We start from the raw sequence: 11,211 nt of genomic DNA, 5'->3' as shown, positions 1-11,211 counted from the left end.
AAGGATGGTACAATATCCGCAAATCAATAAATGTGATACATCACATAAACAAACTGAGAGAAAAAAACCACATAGTCATATCAATTGATGCGGAAAAAGCATTTGACAAAATCCAACACCCTTTCTTGATAAAAACTCTCAGCAAGATAGGAATTGAAGGATCATACCTCAACATAATAGAAGCCATATATGACAAACCCGCAGCCAACATCATAATGAATGGGCAAAAACTAAAACCATTTCCCCTAAAAACAGGAACAAGACAGGGATGCCCCCTCTCACCACTCCTGTTCAACATAGTACTGGAAGTACTAGCCGTTGTGATCCGACAAGAAGAAGAAATAAAAGGCATCTAGATTGGAAAAGAAGAAGTAAAACTGTCCTTATTTGCAGGTGACATGATACTGTACTTTGAGAACCCTAAAGACTCCGTCAAAAAATTATTAGACTTAATAAATGAATTCGGCAATGTGGCAGGACACAAAATTAACGCTAAGAAATCCATGGCATTTCTCTACACCAATAGCAAACTTACAGAAAGTGAAACGAAAAAAGCAGTCCCATTTACCATTGCACCAAAAAAACTAAAATACCTAGGAATAAACTTAACTAAGGAGGTAAAAGACTTATATGCAAAAAACTACAGGACACTGAAAAAAGAGATAGAGGAAGACATAAACAGATGGAAGAACATACGGTGTTCATGGATTGGTAGAATCAACATCATCAAAATGTCCATACTACCCAAAGCAATCTATAGATTCAATGCAATCCCCAATAAATTACCAACAGCATATTTCACAAATCTAGAACGAATGTTCCCAAAATTCATCTGGAATAAAAACAGACCCCAAATAGCTGCAGCAATCCTGAGAAAGGAGAACAAAGTAGGTGGGATCTCAGTACCAGATATCAAACTGTATTACAAAGCCACTGTTCTTAAAACAGCTTGGTACTGGCTCAAGAACAGACATATAGATCAATGGAATAGAATAGAGAGCCCAGAAATGGACCCAAAACACTATGCTCAATTAATATTCGACAAAGGAGGCAAGAGCATACAATGGAGTCAAGTCAGTCTCTTCAATAAATGGTGTTGGGAAAATTGAACAGATCCATGCAAAAAGATGAAACTAGACCACCAACTCACACCATACACAAAAATAAACTCAAAATGGATAAAAGACTTAAACGTAAGACGGGAAACCATAAAAATACTAGAGGAATCCACAGGCAGCGAAATTGCAAACATATGCCAAAGGAATTGCTTCTCTGATAATGCTCCTAGGGCAATGGAAACTAAAGAGAAAATAAACAAATGGGACTACATCAAAATAAAAAGCTTTTGCACAGCAAAGGAAACCATCAACAAAACAACAAGAAGACCCACTACATGGGAGAACATATTTGCCCATGATACTATCGATAAGGGTTTAATTTCCAACATTTACAGGGATCGCATGAAACTTAACAAAAGGAAGATAAACAATCCAATCAAAAAATGGGCAACGGACCTAGATAGACACTTTTCGAAAGAGGACATACAGAAGGCCGAAAGACATAGGAAAACATGCTCAAAGTCACTAATTATACGAGAGATGCAAATCAAAACGACAATGCGGTATCATCCTACACCTATCAGAATGGCTATCATCAACAAATCAACAAACAACAAGTGCTGGAGAGGATGTGGAGAAAAAGGAACACTTGTGCACTGCTGGTGGGAATGCAGACTGGTGCAGCCATTGTGGAGAACAGTATGGAGCTACCTCAAAAAACTAAAAATGGAACTCCCATTTGACCCAGTGATCCCACTTCTAGGAATATATCCCAAGAAACCAGAAACGCCAATCAGAAAGGATATATGCACCCCTATGTTCATAGCAGCACAATTCACCATAGCTAAGATTTGGAAACAGCCTAAGTGCCCATCAGCAGATGAGTGGATTAGAAAACTGTGGTACATTTACACAATGGAATACTATGCTGCGGTAAAAAAAAAAATAAATAAATAAATAAAAAGGAACTCTTGCCTTTTGCAACAGCACAGATGGAACTGGAGAGCATTATGCTAAGTGAAATAAGCCCGTCAGAGAAAAATAAATACCACATGATCTCACTCATTTGTGGATTATAGAGAACAACATAGACTGATGAGAAGGGACAGATCCAAAGACAGAGAAACAGCGATCAGTCTATCAATCCCCAGAAGGAAAGTAAGGGAGGGCGGGGGTAAGGGGAAGAGATCAAGCGAAGGACTTGTATACATGTATATAAGCAAAACCAATGGACATGGACAACAGGGGGATGGGATCATGAGTGTGTGGGGGGCGGGGGGGAGGTTGGGGGTTAATGGGGGGGATGAGAACACATTTGTAATACCTTAACTAATAAAAATATATATATATATAAATATTTTTTTAAGAAAAAATAAAATAAAATTCAAGTTATGGGACTCACAAAAAAATAATAATAATAATAAATGTAACCAGTGAACTCCCTAGTGGAGCCTTTTCACTAAACATCAACCTGAAGAGCAAGCCATGACCACGACGTTATGTTCAAACAGAACTTAAAAAACAGAAATTAGCCAAGCCGGCATGACTCAGGGCTGGAGTGTCGACCTAGGAAGCAGGAAGTTGGGGTTCAATTCCTGATCAGGGCACATGCCCAGTTTGCAGGTTCAATCCCCAATGTGGGGAGTGCAGGAGGCAGATGGTCAATGATTCTCTCTCATCATTAATGTCTCTATCTCTCCCTCTCCCTTCTTCTCTTAAATCAATAGAAATAGATTTTAAAATGAGAAATTAGAATTCTGCACACATAAAAATTATGTATAAAATTAAATGTTTGAATGGTTGAATGTTTTCAACACACTAAAGGAATTACTTAACTACATCAAATTTTCTCAAAGTTTGAATTCATTTGAAGTCTTTAAAATAAAGTATAGTGATATCTTGACCCATACAGTTCCTAGGGCAATGGAAACTAAGGAGGAAAGAAACAAATGGGACTACATCAAAAGAAAAAGCATCAACCAAAAGAACAAGAAAGCCCACAGCATGGGAGAACACATTTGCCAATGTTATCTCCTATAAGGGCTGAATCTTCAAAATTCACAGAAAACTCCTACAACTTAACAAAAGGAAGATAAATAATACAATCAAAAAATGGGCAAAGGACCTAAATAGATACTTTTCCAAAGAGGACATACAGAAGGCCAAGAGACATATGAAAACATAGTCAAAGTCACTAATCTTCCAAGAGACATCTTCACAGGGGAGTTTTACCAAACATTCAAAGAAGAACTAACACCTACTAGGATACTCCTCAGACTATTTCAGAAAATCCACCAATAATGAACTCACACAGAGAGAACCGAATAAATCAATCCCATTTACCACTGCACCAAAAACATTAAGATACCTAGGAATAAACTTAACTCACGAGGTAAAAGACCTGTACTCGGAAAACTACAGGACGTTGAAAAAAGAGAGAGAGGAGGACGTAAACAAATGGAAGGATATACCATGTTCATGAATTGCTAGAATCAACATCATTAAAATGTCCATACCACCCAAAGCAATCTATAGGTTCAATGAAAATCCCATTAAGAAACGAACAGAATATAGCACAGACCTACAACAAACTCTCCAAAATATCATATGGAATTCAAAAAAGACCCCGAATAGCCACAGCAATCCTGAAACAGAACAAGGTTGGAGGGCTCACAATACCAGATATCAAGCTATATTACAAAGCCACTGTTCTCAAAACTGCCTGGTACTGGCACAAGAACAGACACGTAGACTAATGAAATCAAACAGAGAACCCAGAAATCAACCCAAGCCATTAAGCTCAATTCATATTTGACAAAGGAGGCAAGAGTATACAATGGAGTCAAGATAGTCTCTTCAATAAATGATGTTGTGAAAATTGGACAGATACAGGCAAAAAAATAAAAATGAAACTAGACGACCAACTTACACCAAACACAAAAATAAACTCAAAATGGATAAAGGATTTAAACATAAGACGGGAAACCATAAAAATCTTAGAACAATCTATAGGCAGCAAAATATCTGACATATGTCATAGCAATAATCATCAGAGAGATGCAAATCAAAATGACAAGGACATACCATCTCACACCTGTCAGAATGGTTATCATCAACAAATCAACAAACACAAGTGCTGGCGAGGATGGGCGGAAAAAGGAACCCTCTTGCACTGCTGGTGGGAGTGCAGACTGGTGCAAGCACTGTGGAAGACAGTGTGGAGTTTCCTCAGAAAATTGAAAATGGAACTCCCATTTGACCCAGTAAACCCACTTCTAGGACTATGTCCTAAGAAATCAGAAACACCAATCAGAAAGGACATATGTACCACTCTATTCATAGCAGCACAATGTACAATAGTTAAGATTTGGAAATAGCCTAAGTGACCCACTTAGCCGATGAGTGGATTAGAAAACTGTGGTACATCTATACAATGGAATACTACGCTGCCGTAAAAGAGAAGAACTTTTACCATTTGCAACAGCATGGATGGACCTGAGCATTACGCTAAGCAAAATAAGCTAGTCGGAGAAAGACAAATATCACGTGAGGTCACTCATTTGTGGGATATAATAAAAAACATAAACTGATGAACAAAAGTAGAGCCAGAGAAAAAAATATTTTAGAATATAATACAAGTAATCCCATTATTTGCAGATTTTTAATATTTCCTACAACTTTTGTGATATACTATGTAGTACAGTTTTGGTAATATTATTATATTTTAAATCTTTTTTCTTTGAAATATTATTGTTTATTGCACGTAACATCTACACTAATATAAGAGAAACATGGTAATTAGCGTACAACCGCTACCCTTCCCATTGGCTAATCAGCATATCCTTATGCAAATTAACTGTCAGCCAAGATGGCGTCCGGCAGCCAGGCAGCTGGAAGTGAACATGAGGCTTGCTTGATCCAGTGACTGCAGACTCCTACATTCCCGGCCTGACTTGCCAGCCTCTGAGCTGCAACTCTAAGAAACTATGTACTATGTTGCAAATAAGAAGCTAAACAAAACCCCAGGAACCAGCTTTCAGCTGGCTGGGATCTCAGAGCTGGAGTTATACATTGTTTCGATTATAGAACGCAAACAAACCAGATAGCTTCTTTCAGCAGCGGAAGCCGCAGAGCTAGAGCCAGAGCTAAAGCTGGCCCAGAATAAAAAAGAAAAAAAAAAGAAAAAAAGGAGCGGTAGGGAGCTTCAGTCAACTGCCAACCTGAAAGCAGCCCTCAGCTCCTCACCCAGACTGGCCAGGCAACCCAGTGGGGACCCCCACCCTGAAGGGTGTGTGACCAGCTGCAAACAGCCATCATCACCTCATCCAGGCTGGCCAGGCACCCCAGTGGGGACCCCCACCCTGATCCAAGACACCCTTCAGGGCAAACCAGCCGGTCCCCAGGCCTCTATCCTATATAGTAAAAGGGTAATATGCCTCCCAGCACCGGAATCAGCGGAGCAACAAGGCCTCCTGGCACCGGATCAGCGTGACAGAGGGCAGCGCCCAAACCCCCTGATCGCCCTGCGGCTCTGTTTGACAGGGTGCGGCGCCCCAACCACCCCCCCCGCCCCACAGGCCCTGCTCTGTGTCTGACAGGGTAGAGCCATAACCTCCCCATTGGCCCTGCCCTGAGTGTGAGAGTGGCGGCGCCCCAACCCGCTATCGGCCCTGCTCTGTGGGTGATAGAGGGCAGCGCCCCAACCCCCTGATCCACCCTGCTCTGTGTGTGTGACAGGGGGCAGTGCCCTAACTCCCCTATCGGCCCTGCTCTGTGCATGACAGGGGGGAGCTCCCCAACCCCCTGATTGGCCCTGCTCTGTGTGTGACAGAGTACGGAGCCCCAACCCCGATGGGCCCTGCTCTGTGCATGACAGGGGGCAGCGCCCCAACCCCCTGGTTGGCCCTGCAGGGTACGGAGCCCCAACCCCCCTGGTGGGCCCTGCTCTGTGCCTGACAGGGGGCAGTGCCCCAACCCCCTGATCGGCCCTGCTCTATGTGTGACAGGGGGTGGCGCCACAACCTCCCTATCAACCCTGCCTTGAAAGTGACAGGGGGCGGTGCCCCAACCCCCCAATCGGCCCTACCCTGAGCGTGACTAGGGGTGGCATCGCAACCTCCCAATCCACCCTGCTCTGTGCATGACAGGGGGCGGCGCCCCTACTCCCCAGTCAGCCCTGCTCTGAGCCCGACCAGGCACTGCACCTAGGGATTGGGCCTGCCCTCTGCCACCCAGGAGCAGGCCTAAGCCAGCAGGTCGTTATCTCCCGAGGGGTCCCAGACTGCGAGAGGGCACAGGCCGGGCTGAGGGACCCCCCTTCCCCCCCGAGTGCACAAATTTTTGTGCACCGAGCCTCTAGTCCTATCTAATAATAGACAAACATGGTAATTAACCATACCTCCACTACACTTCCCATTGGCTAATCAGAAGGATATGCAAATTAACTGCCGACCAAGATGGTGGCTGGCAGCCAGGCAGCTGGAGCAAACATGAGGCTTTCTTGCTCCAGTGATGGAGGAAGCCAAGATTCCCCGCCTGTAGGAGCCCAGCTCTGAGCTGCACTCTAAGCAACAATGTTGCAATTATAGAAGCTAAACAATCCCCAGGTACCTGCTTTCAGCCAGCTGGCCTCAGAGCTGGAGCTGCAACAAAGTTTCAATTACAGAAGGTAAATAAATCCCAGAATAAAAAAAAGAAGAAAAGGAGAGACTGGGAGCTTCAGTTGCAGGCTTGGACCACCTGAATATAGCCCTCAGCCCCTCATGCAGGCTATCCAGGCACCCCAGTGGGGACCCCCACCCTGAAGGGGGTGCAGGCAGCCTGAAAACAGCCATCAGCCCCTCACCCAGGCTGGCCAGGCACCCAAGTGGGACCCCCCACTGATCCGGGACACCATTCAGGGCAAACCAGCTGGCCCCTACCCGTGCACCAGGCCTCTATCATATATAGTAAAAGAGTAATATGCAAACTGACCCTAACAGCAGAAAGACTGGGAATGACTGGTCACTATGACACACACTGACCACCAGGGGGCAGATGCTCAATGCAGGAGCTGCCCTCTGGTGATCAGTTAGCTCCCACATGGAGGAGCTCTGCTCAGCCACAAGCCAGGTTGATGGCTGCCAGTACAGCGATGGTGGTGGGAGCCTCTCCTGCCTCCCCAGCAGCGCTAAGGATGTCCAACTGCAGCTTAACTCTGCTCCCTGCTGGCAAGTGGACATCCCCTGAGGGCTGTCAGGCTGCCAGAGGGATGTCTGATTGCCAGCTTAGGCCCAATCCCCTGGGGAGCAGGCCTAAGCCAGCAAATGGTCATCCCCCAAGGGGTCCCATACTGCGAGAGGGCATAGGCTGGGTTGAGGGACCCCACCACCCCGAGTGCACAAATTTTTGTGCACCAGGCCTGTAGTCCTATATAATAAAAGAGAAAAATGCAAATTGACCATCCCTCTGCCAAACCCACCAGCCAATCAGGAGTGAGTATGCAAATTAACCAAAGATGGTGTGTTAATTTGCATATGCAGGAGCCGAGTGGCCTGGGCCCTGGGAACATTCTCGGGACCCAGGCCGCTCCGAGCCTGTAGGCCTGCGTGTAGGCCCTGAGTGACCGGGGTCACAGAATTCCCAGGCCAGGAGTGGCCTACGGGCACCAGCGCCAAGCGGCCCAGGTCCCAGGACAAGCGGCCGGGGGCGCCAAGCACAAGCGGCCACGGGATGGGGCGGGAACTTCTGCTGCAAGTTCCCACCCCACGGCCGCTTGAGTGTGCCCCCTCACCAAGTTGCCCAGGTCCCGGGACACAAAGCGGGCTGGGTCCCGGGACAAGCAGCTGGGGGCACCAAGTGGGCTGGGGTGCCAAGAGCAAGCGGCCGTGCCAACTGGCCTGGGTCTAGGTCCCCCAGCCCATGAACACAACGATAGGTTCCTGCCCCACAGCCGCTTGTGCGTGCACCTGCACCAAGCGGCCCAGGTTCCCCCCCCCCCCCCCCCCCAGCCCTGTAGACAAAGCGATCGCGGTGCCACTGGGCTTGGGGTGTGCCCCGGTGGCCGCTGTGTGCTGTGTCTATGGAATCCATGTCCCCCATCCCGCAGATACAGTGAACGTGGGGATGCCAGGCTTGGGGGTGGGGGGGGGGGGGTCGGACTCGCCCTTAGCCCAGTGGACACAATGCAAAGGATCCTCTGCAGCCCATGACACCTTTTTTAAAAATATATATATATATATATTATTGGTATTTTACAAAGAAGAGAAGAGAGGGATAGACTGTCAGAAACATCGGTGAGAGAGAAACTTTAGCTGCCTCCTGCACACTCCCCACTGGGGATGTGCCCCTAACCAAGGCACATGCCCTTAACAGGGATCAAATCTGGGACCCTTCAGTCTGCAGGCCGATGCTCTATCCACTGAGCCAAACCAGTTTGAGCATAAATGTAAACACCTTTTCTGACCGCGCATTGGCTAAGCTCCCTGTATGCTGCCACTTGCAGTGTTCTTGGTAACTTGGGTTATATGAATCCAAGAAGGTGATCTAGCGTTTTTCCACCACACTCCTGGAGGAAAAAAACAAAGGTCTGCTGCTGGATTGGCTAAGAAGTGTCATATCCTGCCCTAGCCGGTTTGTCTCAGTGGATAGAGTCTTGGCCTGTCAACTGCAGAGTCCGGGTTTGATTCTCATCAAGGGCATGTACCTAGATTACAGGCTCCTCTCTGGCCAGGGCCCAGGTCAGGACTTATGCAGGAGGCAACCAATCAAAGTGTCCCTCTCACATTGATGTTTCTCTCTGTCTCTCCCTCTCTCTTCCATTCTCTAAAAATCACTGGAAACATATCCTCAGGTGAGGATAAAAAAAAGAAAGAAATGTCATATCCTATGAAAGACACATCTTGAAAATGCCTAAAGAAAGTTGTCGTTTTTTTCGTGGTGGACTGGAGTCTGCGTTGATGAAATCACCGTGGCAGCTGCAGTGGATGGCAGTGGCTGCAGCAGCAGGTTGATGGGGCTGCACCTTCCCCTGATCAGCCCGGTCACCTACCCCAGAGGGAGGCCAGACTATGGCTTAGGACATCCCCTGAGGGCTCCCAGTCTCTAAGAGGTAGCAGGCTGCCCTAACCGGTTTGACTCAGTGGATAGAGCGTCGGACTGCGGACTGAAGGGTCCCAGGTTCCATTCCGGTCAAGGACATGTACCTTAGTTGTGGGCACATCCCCAGTGCGGGGTGTATAGGAGGCAGCTGATTGATGTTTCTCATCAATGTTTCTAACTATCCCTCCCTTCCTCTCTATAAAACAATTTTAAAAAATGTATTTTATTTTTTTATTTTTATTTTTTTTTAAATATGTTTTATTGATTTTTTTACAGAGAGGAAGGGAGAGAGAGAGAGAGTTAGAAACATCGATGAGAGAGAAACATCGACCAGCTGCCTCCTGCACATCTCCTACTGGGGATGTGCCTGCAACCCAGGTACATGCCCTTGACCGGAATCGAACCTGGGACCTTTCAGTCCACAGGCCGATGCTCTATCCACTGAGCCAAACCGGTTTCGGCAAAAAAATGTATTTTAAAAAAAAGAGGTGGCAGGCTGGGCTGAGGGAGCCTGCCTCCAGTGCACAAATTTTGTACACTGGACCCCTAGTCCAATGGTGGGCAAACTGCCACTAGCAAGCCTTATGCTGCTCTTTGGCCCCTTGTGTATGGCCACGAAGTTTCAATCGCACTGTACGTGCACACCCACGCGTGGTATTTTGTGGAAGAGCCACACTCAAGGGGCTGCAGTTTGCCGACCACCGCCCTAGTCTAAATATATAAAAGTCTAAGTGAAAGTTGGACCAGTGCTATGATGTGCAGTGAGCACCAGGGGGCAGATGCTTAATACACAGGCATGGAAACATGGAGCAGACTGATGAATCTCTGAGGGAAGGGGATGGGGGAGGGTGGGAAGAGATTCACTAAAGATCTTCTATGCATACTAGAGGCCCTGTGGGGTCCCTCACCTGGCCTGTGGGGATTGGACATGCCCTAAGGGGTCCCAGATGGTGACAGGGTGCAGGCCAGGCCCAGGGACCCCAACTGGTGCACGAATCTGGGCACCAGGCCTCTAGTTATATTTTAAAAAATTTTTCTTGAAATATTGTTTACTGCATGTAACATTATTATATTTTAAATCGTTTTTCTTGAAAAAAGAAAAAAATGCAAAATAAATAAAAAATGAAAATAAATAAAATAGAGCTTAGTAGAGCCTTTAAAAACGAGCAATAGCATTCATGTGGCTGGAGTTACCCGAGCACCTGCAGTGACTCCGACGGGACGTGCACACAGGTCTGCAGACCTGCTGTCTGATGGATCCAGGAGCCGAGAGCAGCTCGGGGCCGGCCCACGGGCTCGGGACACACTCTGGACCCCACGAGGACACCCCTGTCGCCACAGGTCTGGAGGTGAAGGCCTTCCCTGAGCGCGTCATGGCCGGTGTCGGTCCTGCCACGGGGAAGGCTGCAGCGCCAAGTGCACAGTGACCTCCTGGGCCACGACCCGTGGACGCCGGACCGGCTGCGGGAGGTCGGGGTCCGTGGCTCTCACTCCCCGTCGGGACTTTCAGTCTGAGCCGAACCCTGTGGCTGAGGAGGATCCGGGTCAGACAGACACCGAAGCCGTGGAGCGGCGCCCTGAGCCGGGGCGGCGCCGGGTCCAGCGCCCTCTGCAGGGAGGCGGGCGGCCTGGCTGGTGAGGGGGCGTCTTCCTCAGACACAAACCCGGACGAGGAAGGCGCCTCCCGGAGCCGCTGGTGCGGGCAGAGCGGGGTCCGCCAGCCGGAGGACCCGGGGCCTGAGCCGGGCCCTCCTGGGCCCCTCGGCCCCCACTCGCCATCTTTCCCGCAGAAGTTGAGTGACTCCCCGGAGTGAGCACTTATCCCCGCGTGGCTGCCCTCCGAGGCCGCCTGCGCGGGCTCCTCCCCGCGGTCTCAGCCGCCCCCATACCCACGTCCGCCTCGAGCCTCGCCCTGCCCCGCGAGGCCAGCAGCCACTCAGGACCAACAGTCCTGAGCATCTGGACGCTGCGGTCTACAGTTGCACCCGCTAACTTCCGGAAAGGGCGGGGCTTCCTGGAGAGGCGGGACTTTCGTGCAGAGAGCACAGCGCTGCGAGTGGGGGGTGCGTCCCCT

Source organism: Myotis yumanensis, unplaced genomic scaffold (genome assembly GCF_028538775.1).
Source record: "Myotis yumanensis isolate MYYU_CA2020_CCGP unplaced genomic scaffold, mMyoYum1.0.hap1 SCAF_1, whole genome shotgun sequence".
NCBI classification, from domain to species: Eukaryota; Metazoa; Chordata; class Mammalia; order Chiroptera; family Vespertilionidae; genus Myotis; species Myotis yumanensis.
Note: the sequence above shows the minus strand (reverse complement) of the source record.